Source organism: Sturnira hondurensis, unplaced genomic scaffold (assembly GCF_014824575.4).
Source record: "Sturnira hondurensis isolate 20B ecotype Veracruz unplaced genomic scaffold, ASM1482457v3 Scaffold0014302, whole genome shotgun sequence".
Classification (NCBI taxonomy): domain Eukaryota; kingdom Metazoa; phylum Chordata; class Mammalia; order Chiroptera; family Phyllostomidae; genus Sturnira; species Sturnira hondurensis.
In genome coordinates this window covers 5,685,287-5,701,702 of record NW_028086933.1, presented here as the reverse complement: position 1 = coordinate 5,701,702, position 16,416 = coordinate 5,685,287, and positions in this window count along the sequence as shown.

The following is a 16,416-nucleotide window of genomic DNA, read 5'->3' as shown; positions in this document are numbered from 1 at the left end:
AGGAGTGCCGGAAACTACACAATCCCAAGACTCAGTGATCTGGATGCCTGGTCCTTGGTCCTTTTGTATCATCTACAATAGGAAAAAGATTTCTCTCACCTTTTTCTGTGTTGTTATTAGAATTCCTGAGTGTTTTATTCACCTGCCTTTGTCCCATTTTACGCATATAATGAGAAAACAGAGAAACAAACACAAAGCACACACAAGCAAAAACCCCTGTGTTACGACAAAGCGAGAACTTGCAACTTAAACAGTGGTGTGTCCTTCCACAAGATGGTGCTCATCTTTTTCTGTTTTCATTTTCCATCTCGAAAACTGGAAGGGCTGTGACTTGGGTTTGAAAATGATTTGGATGACTATATACACACATTTCTGATAGCATCATAGGGTTTTATTTGTTGAGATATTTAAGTTCCATAGTCCACTAGGGGAATTGGAGATAAAGGGAGTATAGGAGTTTGGGTATTCCCAGAAATAGACTGAGGTGTGGAGATTAGTGAACAGGGAATGTATTATGAAATGCTCACAAGATTGACACTTGAATAAGAAAAGGGAAGGAAGAAGGATTGGGCATAGGATGGGCACAGGATGAAGGGCACAGAATGCAGGTGGGCTGCGACGCATTTTAAATGCAGGGCTAAGCTGACTCATAGGGCTCTGAAGCTTTCATGACCCTCCACAGCTGTTCCTTTTGGGCCTTTGGGGCCAGGCCCTTATACTTCCGTAATGACCAGTCACTGGCTCTGGGCTGCTCCGTGAGGCAGCATATTGTTCAGTGAGATAGCTCTCTTCTGCAGAGTCGTTTCCTAAAAAGAGCTGAGAGCCATCACCGATGACATTCCCAACAACTGTAGGAATACATCCTGCCTTCCTAGAGGGAGAGTTCCTGGCACATTACAGCATCCACTTCAGGGGAACTTCTTTTTTTCCTTTTTCTTCTCCTATGCTTATGTCCTCTAGTATGTGGCGGCCACAATCCCACATGGTTCTTCTCTCTCTGACTTTCCCCATAGTCATATAGTTAGCCTTGACTATTCATCTTTTTTTTTTTCTGTTTCAGCTTGGTTCCCTGAGCAGCTATAGCTGTGGCTTCAATTTTCCTCACAGCTTATCTTTCAGCTTGGGTTTGAAATTGAGAAAGACCAGTGTGCCTCGATGGAGAAATTTCACCTATCTGATTCCTAGGATTAGGCAGAGCATACCACAACCCATACAGTGAAAAATGCACAGGCACTGGGTTGGTTTCTGCTAATTCTTCTGATCTGCTTGCTCGTGCAGAAATGGATGGGGGTTGCTTTTCTGTTTCTTGCTTGTAAGGAATGTTAATAATGAGTTTCAAGTCAATCCACGGGTGGATCTATACATTTTCCTTGGAGAGCTTAAGAAGGGCTCACTAAATAATATTCTTTCCCGCCCATCAATCTGTGTTAGGAAGATGTATGACTGGTATCTAAGGTGCTGTCAGTGTGTTATTTTCCATGTTCCTCTCACATGTCAAATATAAAAATACAGCCTGCCAGTGTACGTGTGATATGGGGCATTGTTCAGAGAGACTGTGAGAAATCCTGCAGCGCTCCCTGATCCATCATTTCAACAGCCTAATCATTTCGTAGCCCCGTCTAAACAAAACAGTTACGGGCATTCCGACTGAGGGGCTGTGGAATCAGGGTCGATTCAGAAAGCACTGAAAAATCCCAAAGAGAAAAATGTTCTGGGAAAAAATCAGAGGAGCCTTGTCTTTGTACCCAATTTCATAGTTCCTGGTCTTTTTCTGAAAGTTGTTTATTAGTTAATTATTCTCCACCACACCCTGCACCCTGACATTTTGCCAAAGCGGCTGGGAGGCCTCGTTAAATCAGAATTTCTACTTTCAGCTCACCTGTCACAGCTAAAGGCTCCCTCAAATGCATTGACATCGATTAATATTTAATGGCTGAATAGTAGAAATATTGGCTCAGCACAAACTTTTCTTCCTTTAAATTAAAAGGCCTTTAGAATGGACTCTGCTTCATATACACCTAGCTGTAGATTTTTACTGTGAGAGATTTATGTGGGTGTCAGAAAGGAGAAAAGACCATCACCCTGTGTAAAGCAATGTGTGCTCCAGGAAAAGGCTAGACTTTGTGCGTGTGTGTGTGTGCATGTGTGTGTGTGTGTGTGTGTGTGAGAGAGAGAGAGAGAACTAGCATTTAATTAGCCCTTACTCTGTGCCTTGTACTGTATTAGGTACTTTCCATCATTCATCTCCAGTAATCCCAAGCACCTCTATAAGGTAGGTATCATTAGCACAGTCTCCGAGAAGTTAGAAAACGTGCCTGAGGTCACCCATTCTAGTGGTAGTCAGTATTTAAATCTTGTGGTATTGAGCTACACAGTCCATATTCTTTCCAAACACATGTTGGCTTCACTGGGAGGCAGGCAACCTGAGGCCCATTTAACCAGTGCCCTGTTTGACTCCAGCAATCATTTTGTGTCTTTGGGATTCCATTTTTCATCTGTGAAATGAGCTATAAGTCAGATCTTGCATTTTAATTTGGGCTCTTTTAGGATGGAGATTCTGGTTTTAAATCAGTCAGATTAGTTCTTAGTTTATATAAGCAATAACCTGACATGCAGATGGAAAAGGAAATTAAGAAACATTTCCTTCCAGGGCAAAGTAGTAAAATATATAAAAATGCTAAAAATATTAATATATGCATAATGTGCATTTTTAGAGAGGTTGATCAGAATAATAATGACAGTGGAGAAGAGGTATGCTCAAGTGAAGAAAGAATAGGCTTTGGATCAGACAGGTAAGTTAAATTCTGCTTCTATTACCTATGGAGTCTGTAAACATGAGCAGGTTTTGTGATCTCTATAAGCCTCAGTTTCCTCCTCAATAAAATGGGGATAATAATTTTTATTTCACAGAATTGCTGTGAAGAGATAATATATTTAAGGATCCTAGAGTAGTGTTTAGCACATAGTGGGCACCTGTTAAATAAGAGATCAGTGTGATTAATACTAAAAAGGAATTATCAATCACGATCAATCTTTGTAAGTGTGCCAGCTAAGTTCAGCTTTGTCATTTGTTGACAAGATAAACTAGACCCATTACAAAGAGAATGTATAGGTGAAGACACAAGGAGTAATTTCAGTAACTCAGCATCCTAAGTATAGTGTTAGATTCCTGAGTGGTGGGTCTCAGTGAGCAGAGGAAAGACACTTAATTCAACTCTGTAAGTCAGAAAAACCTTCCTGGAGGAGATGCCTTTTATGAGTTATAGCATGAAGAAAGTTCACCAGGAGTTGTGGCTTGCTGGCTATCCTACAAAGTCTGTTTCCTCTTCTGTATTACTGGAGATGAAGCTTTGCAAGTGGTTCCCACTTTGAGGAAATGCCATCCAGCCTCTTTTGCAGCCTGGTGTGACCTTTTGATTAGTTTTTCATCAGTGATTTATGTGTGTACAATCTGCACCCATGGCTTAAAAGAAATGGCTTATTAATTCACCTATGGATGGACATTTGGGTCATATGAGAAGTTTAATGTGCATCAAGTATACATCAATAGGTATAAACCAAATAGAAAAAGAAGAGAATAGTTTGCCCTTCAGTTTTTCTCTTTCTCTGCTCTGGTGGGCTGGACTACAGAGGTGGTGTGACTCAGATTTAAAAGTAAACTCAGATACAACAGAGCAACAGGATAGCAGGAAGCAAGGTCATGATAATAATACGGCACAGACTTGCTATTCCTTCTTGAAATTCCTGTCCTTGGATTGGTAAATGAGGGAGATATCTACATCTATCTTCTTTACGTCATTCTGTTTTGGAGTATCCTGATTATAGCAGCATAGTATATGCCCTACCTGTACTATACCAGGAAGCAGTACCCACATAGTCATTTGGTCATTAGGGTTGAGAGTGGACATCCTTGTCTTGCTCCTGATTTTAGAGAAAAAGCTTTCAACCATCGAATATGATGTTAGCTGTAGGCTAATCATACATGGCCTTTACTACATTGAGATACATTTTTTCTATACCCAATTTGTTTTAAGTTTTTATTCTGAAAGCATGTCAAATTTTGTGAAGTGCTTTTTCTACATCATATAAGTTTTATTTTTCATAATTTTATTTTTCAATTAAATGTTATGTAAATTTTACTTATCCCATTAATGTGATGTATCATATTTGTTAATTTACTGATGTTAAACCATCCTTATAGTCCAGGAGTGAATCCCATTTGATCACAGTGTGTGATGCGTTCATGTTCTGCTGAACTTGGTCTGCTACTATAATGGTGACAATTTTTTTGCATGTATATTCATCAGAATATAATTTTGTTTTAGTGTCTTCATCTGGCTTTGGTATCAGAGTAATGTAAACCTCATAAAATAAGTTTGGAGCGTTGTCTTCTGTTTTGGGGAAAAGTTTGAAGGATGGGTATTCTATTTTTCTTTGAATGTTTGGTAGAATTCACCAGTAAAACCGTCTGGTCCTGAGCTTTTATTTGTTGGGAGCTTTCTTATTACTGATTCTGTCTCTTTTCTTATTATTGGTCTCTTCAGAGTTTCTATTTCTTCATGGTTCAGTTATGGTAGGTTGTTTGTGTTTAGAAATTTATCAGTTTCTTCTAGGTTGTCCTATTTGTTAGAAAACAGGTTCATTCGTGATTCTTGTATTTCTGTATTTTCCATGGTAATATCTCATCTTTCATTTATGATTTTACTTATTTTAGTCTTTTTCTTTTTTCTTGGTTAATCTAGCTCAACATTGATCAATTTTTATGTTTTCAAAAAATGAAATTTTGGTTGTGTTAATTTTTTCTAATCTCTGTTTCACTTATTTCTGTTTTGATCTTTATTGTTTACTTCCTCTGCTAACTTAGTTCTTCTTTTTTTTCTAGTCCCTTAAGGTATAATGTTAGGTTGTTTATTTGAGATTTTTTCTTTTAAAATGTATATTTATAGCTGTAAATTTTCTTCTTAAAACTGCTTTTTCTGCATCCCATAGTTTTGGTATGTTATGTTTCCATTTTCATCTGTCTCAAGATATTTTTATTTTCCTTTTGATTTATTCTTTAATTAATTAATTGTTCATTTGCATTTAATTTCTACGTATTTATGAGTCTTTCAGACTCACCCATTAAGATGTGGCCTCTCAACAAGTCATCCATAGCCAAGAATACTAAGCTGATGACCAATCTTTTAGAGGGCTAATGTGAAGTCTGCTAATTATGATGTGAGGAAAAAAATGGAATGGGCCAGATAGATGTAAGATGGTGTGTATGAAACCTGAAGGTACAGGTTAAAGCTTACATGTGGTAGAGGTGTGTGGAACTTTGGCCTCCCAGCATCCATTTGCCCTTCTTACTGGCATCTTGGTTTCTGTGGGGGAATTACCCTTCCCCTCAGTATACCATATGGTGGGGTCCTAATAAGGAACTCTGCTGTCAATAATAAAAGGAAGATTCCTGAGTAAATAAAAGACTTTTTGAACATCAAAAATGGCACACTAGGATCAAATTGTATAGCAGTAAAGAATAGAATAGACACTATAGAAAATCAAATTAATGATGCAAGCTCTGGAGCTTTAAAAATATACAGAGAAAGGGAAAGAAAGCAAAAAATGATGAAGGGGACTGTGGTCCTACAAGCCAGAGAATAGAGATAAAACCTAATGACTGTAGGTGTTCAAGAGTAGAAAACAAGAATTAGAGACCAAGCAATAACCCAAAACATATGCTATGTAAAAGTAACTTTTCTGAGTCATACAAAGACTTAAGTATTGAGAACAGAAGGATTCACTGAATGCCAGACAGAAATAAAAAAAAAAAAGAGAGAACCGCATTTGACCATGACTAGCCAAAATGTTTGAATTAGCAGAATAAAAATAAATCCTACAGTCACCCAGGCAGAACGAAAAATGTTTCCTACAAAGACTGACCCTAACCTTTCTATAATAGCAAATGCCAGAATTTGAGAAAAATCTTACTGCTTTTGGGTGAAAAGTTGTAACTCAAGAATTTAAAAAGCACCCGATTGTCTTTAATGTGTGACAGCAACAGAAAAACCTTCACCGTTTTTCAAAGTCCCAGAAACATGGCATGTGATCCAACTCTCATTTAAAAGTATTATTTTAAAATACAGCATAAACATGTAGATGATATAAATGAGCAAAAATAGAAATTCTAGACACTGTGCTGATTACATTACACTTTACACCCTCACCTTGAAATCAATAATAAATTGAATTTTCTTATTTGAAGCCTAACTGGGTTATATGGCTAAGTTTAGCCTTGCAGTGTTCCCTTGACCTCTTATTTTTTCCCAATTTCTCGGCACCAGGTACAACCCTTGAGTTGCATCCTTCACTCCACTGTGCTCCCTTTCAGGGGCAACCCCTTGCAGTGTTCGCAGCACTTCTCCCGACCGGTGCTTATGCTTATTCACAGTGGATGACCTAAGTATGGCGTTGGGTTAGAGAGCCTAGAAAGTGACTAAACAAAAGAGTTGCTTTTGTTCTACACAAAGTAAAGCAAATACTTATATTCTGGCCATTTTCAATGCCAAAGATCTTGACTAACAGTGTTCTGTATTTTTCAAACACTGAATGACTCCAGTCCTTGATATTTAATCTGGAGAGGATTATAAACAACCCGGTGGAAAAATTTGTCACTAAGGCCCTCTTCACAGCTTCTTCTTGTTGTCACTGTATAAAACAATTGTGTGTATTAAAACACTATGTGGACATTGAGCTCAATGTTAATAACATTAACCAGCGGGTGGTGGGATTTGAGGTGATTTTATTTTCCTTACAATTTTGCAACCGAGCATGTGTTACTCTTATAATTAGGAAAGAATTGAATAAAAACCACAATAATCAAAAGATACAAACAAGCATCTCACAAAAGCAGAAACCTGAAAGACTAGTAGTATAAAAAATACTTTTCCTCATTAGTAATTAAGGAAATTCAAGTTAAAACCATAACATATGGTTTCATAATCATCAGAGTGGGCAGTAATTTAAAAGTTTGTCTACATTTGCATTAGTAAGGATGTGGTGTGGAAGTCTTTCTCATGGGGAGAATATAAATTAGCACAACCACTTTGGAGATTAATATGACAATATCTAGGAAAGCTAACAACATGCATATACAAAAAATCATTTTTTAGATTTTTTTACCATTACTTGTAATGACAAAAAATTGATAGAAAATCAATTAAAAGGAAAATAGATTAAAATGTGATATATTCTATCCTGTAATTAAAATAACTGAATGTGGGCACCATAGAACGAGGTGGAAAAGCTCTCAAAACATAATGTTGGAAATGTAAGTTACAAAGGAATATTTATAGTAGGATTCCAATTTTATAAGTTTAAAAACTTGAAAACCAAGCACTATTTTGTTTATGACACCAACATATGTAGCAAAAATTACAAGAAAACTGGGAAGTGATAGATCCGAGATAGTGGTCTCTGGGGAGCAAAGGAAACGACCTGGAACTGGAGAGGAGCAGCATGAAAGGTGCTGGCCATTCTACAGTGTCTTCCCTCCGGGGAGCATACATGTCTGAGCATACACTGATGGGGACAATACCTGAAAAGCTAAGAGTAGGTATACTTTTATTTGCTTGAAATATTTTGTAGTGAAGTAAGAATATATTTTATTTATAATATATTTTTATAAATATAAAAAGTTTCGGTTTATAATTTTAGTGTGCTACATTGTCCCAAGAAGATAAAATATAACAAAGACTAAAAGAAAAGAAAATTGAAATCAAAATCCTGGTTCATTTTGGATGGTAGGACTGTGTATAATTTTTTACTTTCTCTTTTATGTGTTTTTATGATTTTTATGATGAGATTATACTATTTTTATAGTTGGAAACATATAAACATTATAAAAGCATGATAATAATGTAGGTGTGGGCTATATGGTGGAGGGTCTTGAATGTCACGGTATGTTTTGGGCTTTACCCACTGGACTACCGCTCCCCAAGTTGTGTGCAGTAGATCACTGATGACCTTAGGGATGTTAGTTTGTGTGGCTATGAAGCAGCTTCCAGGGTCGATACATTTCAAAAAATGGTGTTTCCCATGCCCCCTGCTTAAAGAAGCACAACGCACATTTATATATCAAGGCTCTAAGAAGTTCTGTACTAAAAATGCTGTGCAACAAAAAATGACATTTTTCAACTCTGTGTTTTCCAGTTACATATGGTTGCAGATTCTTTTGTGGAGTTGCATTTATTGTCATTTGAGGGATGTTAGTTTTCAGGAAACACATTTTGCAGAACACACTCAGTTATAAACATATCCATAACATTATATAGAAAGTAGCATAATTAGAAGAGAGATTTTGGGCACTGAAAGTGGCAGTACTGGGCAAGGTGTTTGGAGGTGACTGGGCTGGTGTCAGAGAGGCCAAGTAGGCAATGATCGTTGTGGGGGACGAACAGATGATAAAGGCTTTGCTGCATACCTGATCACCTAGGTAGACCATCACCACAATTGCACTCCTGGCACACGATAACCAGTTATTTCTCACATGTCTGTGGACCTGCTAGGATTGAGCTGATCTGGCTCAAAGATGTAGTTTGGATCAAGGGCCATTCCATGCATCTCATTGTCCTTAAACAAGGAATTAGCCAAGGTAGATTCTTCTTATGGAAAATGCAAGCTTATTTCAAGTCTTGTGCCATTTCAACCAATATCTCACTGGCCAAAGCAGATCATATGATGGCCAAGCCCAAATCAAGAGAGAGAGAGACTTACAGTCAGCTTACCATGAGGCCAAAGCAGATCACAGGGCCAAGATTAACATCGATGCGCTGGGGAATTATATTCCTCTCTCAAGAGATGGGATTTGTGGGGAGGATTTGAATATTTGCTGAACAATAATCTCATCTATAGTCTTTTCTGTCTACAAAATGAACAAAGTACAACTATTTGCCAGCTAGTGGAAATCTGCAAATGTTGAGTCCACCAGTATGGTCTCTATTTTGGAAAGATGCCGAGGATGGAAGGATGGAAGGATGGTTTTAGCATGGCACAAGCCTAAAGACAGTTGTATGACCACCAAATCTTACCTGCATTTTATTTGCTCTGCAGGTGTGATAACAAGTGAGTGAGAGCATAAATATCTAGAAAGGAGAAAATTGCTAAGAAATTAAACCAGGATTATAAGAGATTAGCCCAGATTGATGTGCCTGGCAGAGATAAGCATATGAGTAAGAAGTCCACCTTTCATATTTCACACAGCTTTTCTCTCTTAATATTAATTGGTATTTAGTATTCAGAGACATGCATAAGTCTAGGTTCCAGAAAATAATTTCAATTCCCAAGGGGAAAAAGGAATAATTTCTAATATTTTGAAATAATGTGAATCAAAACTACAGGATCAAACAAACTGTTTCATTTTTAGATCCCTAATATTTTTACTCCAAAATGGTTTGGTGCCTGTTGTGTTCTCCATTTACTATCCATAAAAACCATATTATATGGGTTTTTTTCAGTTGTCATCTCCACGTACAAATTGTGAAACTATGATACATAGGCAGCTCTTCCTACATTGAGACACACAGCCTCTTTCTTGCTCTAAAGAATAATAGTAAGATATATTTTTTGAGATTTTATTTTCTGGACAGACTACTTTTAAAAGTGCCAGGGTTATGTCTAGTTGTGTTGTAGGAGAAGCTCGAGAATGAAGAAATGATGGGAAGAGACTGGGAAAGGTCTGGCCTGTGGCCACATTGTGAGTACGAGAAAATGGATCCACAGTACTTGTTGCATCAACACCTGGGCTCTTCTCCTCACTGTCACAACTCAGTGACCTCATGGTCCTCATGCTGGCTCTGTAGCAGGGAATGTGAAACTCACTGCAATCACAGCACAAATGACTTGTAAGTGTTCCTGTTTTAACCATCAAAGTGAAAATCTTTAACCTTGAGACAAGACCGGGAATAGTCAGCAAGGAGGCAGTTTGGAAAGTGGGGATTCTCTCAGTGCTCATAACAGACTACCAAGAAGGACCAGATACGTTCTACTTATAGGCATACATGTGTGTGTATGAAATGTTCAATGCGTCTATAAAGAGTATTTGATATGCAGTACTAAAAAAAACTGGGGCCTAAGACAAGATATTCTAGACTTACGGTATGTCTCTTCTGTGGACTATGATCCAAAATATAACTCAAGATAAAAACAAAGTTTATAGGTGTTAGAGATGGAGCATCTCATTGGGAGGTGGAATATTGAAGAATTATTAATATTTAATATTCAATATTATACCTGGTTAATCACCCATTGAACCTCTAGCTGAATGAATAGATATGAATAGATAGATGTATCTAGAACGACCCTTGATACCAGTAACCAGGTTACCTAAGTTAGATTGTTTATTGTTGCCCATCCATCTCCCAAATTAGTAATTATTAGTAATAATAATGTACTATTACTAGTAATGATGGTGTCTATAGTATCACTTATATAAAGTGATCTGAGGAACCCATTACTGCAATTATGTTTTAGAGTCATGTGGTCTCTGGCACTGTCCAGAGAGAAGAATCACGGATGACCACCTTACCTCTTTAGGGCTCATCTTTATTCATGTATTCATTTAAAAAGTATTATTGAGGGGCTACTCTGTGTAAGCCTTTGCTGGGTGCTGTAAGATATGCCAAGAGGAAAAATAAGCAATCTTTGCTTACAGTAAGATTGCAATATAGTAGGATATAATATAATTATATTCTAACAATTTAGATACTATCAGAAAACCATATCCAAAATATTAAGCTATTCGGAAGAGCAAGAGTGCATTTCTGGTTGGAGTAGGAGGGGAGAAAAAGAGAAAGGCTTCTTGTAGAAGGGAGCTTTGGGCGTGTACTGGAGCAAGGTGCGGCACTGCAAACTGAGGGAGTGATCTTAACAGAGAAGTAGAAAAAAGACGCATTTGACAAATGGCGAAGGTGACCCCTTGACCACATTGCACATTACGTGTAGGGGGGTAGAGGGAGTAAAAGTCAAGAAGATACACTGGGGACAAAGCACAGAAAATTTTGAATTTCCAAAGTGAACTTTATTCATCAGAGACTGGCAGGTCACTGGATTTCTTTGAGTGGATATTTGGCATGAGGTGAGCTGTGCCTTGGGAAGCTTACTCTGGCATCATGGGTAAGATGCCTTGGACTGGAGGGAAGGAAGAGTTGTTTCAGGCAGACCAATTAAGGAGCTATCACAATAATTTAAGTCAAAGAAAAAGTGAACCGGAACTAGGGGCTGTATGGAAGGGGATAGAAGTGAACTACCTTATGGATGAAGAATTGATTAGGCCTTTGGGACGCAGCTGGGAAGATGTCAGTTATGGCTACATTTTTTAATCTCCCCAAATTTTCACAGAGCAGGTTTTCTCAACTTCAGCACTGTTGATAATTTGGACTGGATAATTCTTAGTTATGGGTGGCTATCCTGTGTATTATAGAATGCTTCGCAGCATTCCTGATCTTTATCCATTAGATGCCTATGGTGCTGCCCCATCCCCATCTCCAGTTGTGACAACCAAACTATCTCTAGACCGTGGCAAATATCCTCTGGGGGACAAAATCATCCCCACTGCCCTATATAAAACTAATAGAGCAAACAAGGTATAAAATCCAACAACCCACACACTATATCTGTACCTATATCTATATATGTATCTACATCTATCTATCATCTATTACATAGTTAGCTCTCTATCTCTCTACTGTTACTAGTTTTAATGTATCTCTGCAAACCCCAAATATAAATGTGTTAGGAAAAAAAAACCATGAGAGCCAGGAGACCTGTGTAGTATCAGCATCTCTGCAGACGGAAGTAAAGCGACAGCAAGGTGGACCCTGGAGATCCTGAGCACCAGGGCCCGCTGATGGCCCTAAGAGGTTTCCCTGGAGAATGTGGTTGGACTGGTGGGGGTTTGCAGAACCAAATCATGAGTGGAAGCAAGGGGACCACATTGATAAGATTTAATGGTGCTGGAGCAGTCTGGGCCCTATGAAGCACTGATAATTAACAAGTCATTCCCTCCCAGGAGAAACTATTGGGAATAGGTTCCAAACTGAGCAGAGCAAGGACCGAAGGGGTGAAAAATCCAAATGAAAATGGGATTGGAGAGTAGAAAAGAGATCTCACAATGTATAAGAGCATATTTTTTTCTTTATTTTTAGTATCAACACTATTACAGATGTCCCATTCCCCCTGCCTGCTTTGCCACCCCCCCCACCCTGACCCCCTTCCCTCTGTTTGTCACTCCATTGTCATCTGTGTAAATCACTGTGAGAGGAACAACAGAAGGACTTGAGAATCATGAGTCTAGAAAACTGTTTTGGCCTCTTCTCCTTACTAAAAGTAGACAAAATCTCATTTACTTACATATGAGCAAAGGAGAAAGTATGCAGTCTCATAGAGAATGAGGAGCACAAAAAATCCCCCATGGCCTGGGAGGCGTGTGGAAAGACACGGCTACAAAATGGCTGAAAAACCAAACCCAGAATTTCAAAGTGAGCTAGAGAAACAAAGCAAATAGTAGAAGCTGTAATAATAAATCAAAAATAGAAAAACTCAGAAATGAGGTGCTTAAGGAAGATCAAAAAAGGAGAAAGAAAATAAGAAAGTCATTTCTGTAATGCAGTTGAGCCAAGAGGTACGCAAAAGCAAATAAACAGAAAGGATAATGCAGTGAGAGAAGTAGAACATAGGTAGAAAGAGCATTTTAAATATCAAAAAGATATGAGAAAGCATTTAAATAAGCATCTGAGGGAAAAGGGTGAGTTTAGAAGATTTAACATGTGTCCAGTACGAGGACTCAGTATCTAGAGTCGTGGACTTTAGGGTTTGTGGGTAAAATTCAGGTGGTCTGTTGCTTTGGTTGGGAAAAATATGATGTCTTTATTTTTACTAACATCTAGCTGAAATTTAACATTTTTCTTTAATTATTAATGCATGTACCAGAACATAATAGTATTAATAGTACCTGGTACTTTGTCACCAAAACTAATGACAAATGTCATAATATCAAATTATAATTTTATAAAATGTCTCCAAATATCATTTATGTTCATGTTGCTATTAGACCTGCCACCAGAACTTATTATTTAATATATTAACAAAGAAGTAAATCTATTACTATAGCACAATTTAAAAATATTTTGAGAACTCTATTTCAATATAATTAATTTCCTTTTATAGTCTACGTATTCCATTTTATGCATCTAAAATATTGTTCTGAGAAAGGATCTAATGGTTTCACCAGACTGCTGAAAGTTTCCATGGTACAATGAATATTGTAATCTCTATTATATAATAGGAGTCCCTGAAGGAAAATTATAATTCAGAAAACTTTTCTGAAATGAAAGACAATTTGAAATTACATATTGAGGGGACTAAAAATTGACTCATAATGGCCAACATTATCCTGTAAAGAAAAATTCTTTGGATATCCCAGCAAAAAGACCAATAGAAAGAAAATTAGACTGCCATTAGAATCTTTAACAGGAACACTTTTATGACCAAGGAAAATGTAGTCATACATTTGAGAAATCTCAGGAAAGAAAACGTAGGCTAAGAACCTTATGTTCAGCCAAATTGATCTTTAAGTATAAAAAACCTCTGGTAAACTGATGTAAACATGCAAGACACAGAGAATATTGTTCTCATGTGCCTTTCCTGAGGAATCTACCAGACCACAGTGAAATGGGACTGGAATTTAATAGGAAGCAGTTTGGAACTTTTACAGTACTTTGACGTTGTTATGACATCCAAGCCCAGGAATCACTTCTCTACTAATTTATTTTCATTGTACTCTATGAAAGTATTGGTCCATAAAAGACTGGAAATTTTGTTCACTCTGTACTAATAAATGAACTTCAGACAACCAAATTTCCCATATGGTGTGTAGTGAACATTAAATATGAATTTCCTTGTACAATTAAGACTAGAAAGTCACTATAAGGGTGACAGTGTACTGGTACGTAGTGCCTGAAGGCTCTGGCAATGTCGATAACATGACTATTTTAAAATGGGGGATTTGGGGATAGGGAGATTATAGACTAACTGCCTCCTAATGCTGCAACTAGAAAGATCTAGACAGAGTGAGCAAATTGTTAGTAATGAGCATACCTCACGTGCAGGCTGTAGTCTTGAAATACTATTTCCTACTACTTGTGTTTGGATGATTCCCAGCCCAAGGTAAGAAATGTACATGATTATCTACCATGTGCCAGAGAGCAAGGAAGCTATCAAAGACTACCAAGGTTGTGTCAGAAAGACTCAGGGGCTGACTTCAAGAGTACAAATATGGGATAAGCAAAAGTGAGAACTTGGAGACCAGAGAATTTCACAGGCAGATGGGAAACAAAGACCAGAGAAGAGTGAGAGATGATAACAAGATAAGGGGAATGTAATGAAGGGTGGAGAATGTAAAGATGGGACCTTGAATTAAAGATCTTTAAAATGCCTTCTCACTCTACCATGTCCCTGCAAACATTTCTAGCCACTTGCCCAGGCTAATTGAGATATTTACTACTTCTAGGATGAGAGAAATAGAAAGAAAGACCCCCATGTTGTTTGGAGTGACTAGAATGGAGGGAAATTAATTGATGGACTATTTCTGGCATCTCTCTTAAAGCTACAGCAGGTCTCAGTCTTCATCACTCAGCTTTAATGCTTTTCAGAAGGGCTTTCCCTATGATCACTGCCATATATTATGAGAGTGGTAAATCAGCTTGAATGATGGTTTACCTGTATTTGTTTATGAACTATGGTCCTCTTGCAATTTACAGCATAGGATGGATGACTGTCTTTAGTTTGTAAGGTTATTTAGGCAAAGAACAGAAGAGCAATTGTAAGAGTTTTTGAAAGACTCAAATTTCCTGTACCATTGAGTCCTACTCCTGAGGAAAGAAACATGACTCTTCTTTGATTCTACAAGGTTCATAATTATTCTTCTCTGAGAAGATGTTAAGAGTTATCTAAACACATCATGTGTATTTTATCTTCCTAGGTCTTCTGTTTCATGTGCTGCTACTTTTAATATTCTAGTCTTTTAAATCAAGATTAAAACAGGTCTTGGGATAACTAAAGAGCATTGCCCTTAAGTAAAAGGGCCCTGAGACCAAAAATATATATAATAATCAGCTCCCATTTGCATAATGTTTTTAATTTTTTCAAACCCTTTTCCTATCTGTTATTTCACTTGATCTTCACAACCACCATGTGAGGCTGCTCACTTTAAAGAAATGAACTTGAAAGCAGCAAACATTTAAAACGTTTCCAAAATATGTAGTACAACCACAAAGAAAATTCCCAGAGCATCTATACCATAGCTCTAACTTAAACTGTATTTACTGCAAATTGTATTGACTCCGAAGAGATGGCGGCTCATAAATACAGTTTCTCTGTCCTGAACCACATTCAGACTGCAGTTGTTATGAATACAAAAGAGCTTTCTGAGTACGTAACTGTAGTTTTGCTGCATTAAAGCGCAAGGCTGGCATTTGGACTAGAAAACAGGCTGTAAGTGTGTCTGTTCTGCATGGCAAGCATCTCAGTGCCTGCCAGCAATAGGATGGATTTACATATATTGACTCAATCCAGCATATGAGTAACGATCAATTTTCTTGATCTATTCTATTCTGTCAATCTGTGCTTTTGCTAGCAAATGAGGAGACATTGCTGTCAGCCAGAAATAGAGTTTCCCGGGCTTATGTGAGCTTTTAAGATCTCTTTTCTACTTAATTAAAAGATACATACAGTGGTTGGCAGAGAGCAGCAGGCAAGTCAAAGTAACAAAATTTGCTATGTATAGATGGGTTCCTGGAAGAAATTCATGAAGATGGCTAAATAAATGCAAAGGAAGACATGTTTCTGAGGATAGTATATTTTATGTCAATTTTATTAATAGCAAAATAAATACAAAGGGACAAATACAATTTGTCAAAAGTAGCCAGTAAAAGGCATTCTTTTCAGGAGTCACAAATTACTCTTCCAGGTAACAATATGTAACCTGTCAGATAAATTAAGAAAAAATGCTTTCCTTTTTGGTCTCCTGTTAATGATTCATGTCACATTAATTCATTTGGTTTTAGTCCAGATAATCTCTTCCTCTAAATTATAATGGAGGGGTAAGTAGGAGCAGGTAATACATACACAGTGGGTGAGAAACATTCCCATAAGGGACACAAAGAAAAGCGTGACATATGTTAGGTCTCTTGAGTGACCTTTCACCTCAAAGGCGCTGGTGATCTCTGTGGACCCGTCAGCCCCCCAGGCAAAATCTGAACACCTTTTGGCGAGTTGACTTTATAGTAGGTAAATAAGGAAAGGTTTCTGCTGGGGAGCGCAGGGGTGCAATCCTGCAGTTTCTACTTCTCTGGCTTCTTCAGATGCTTTGGCTACCAAGAT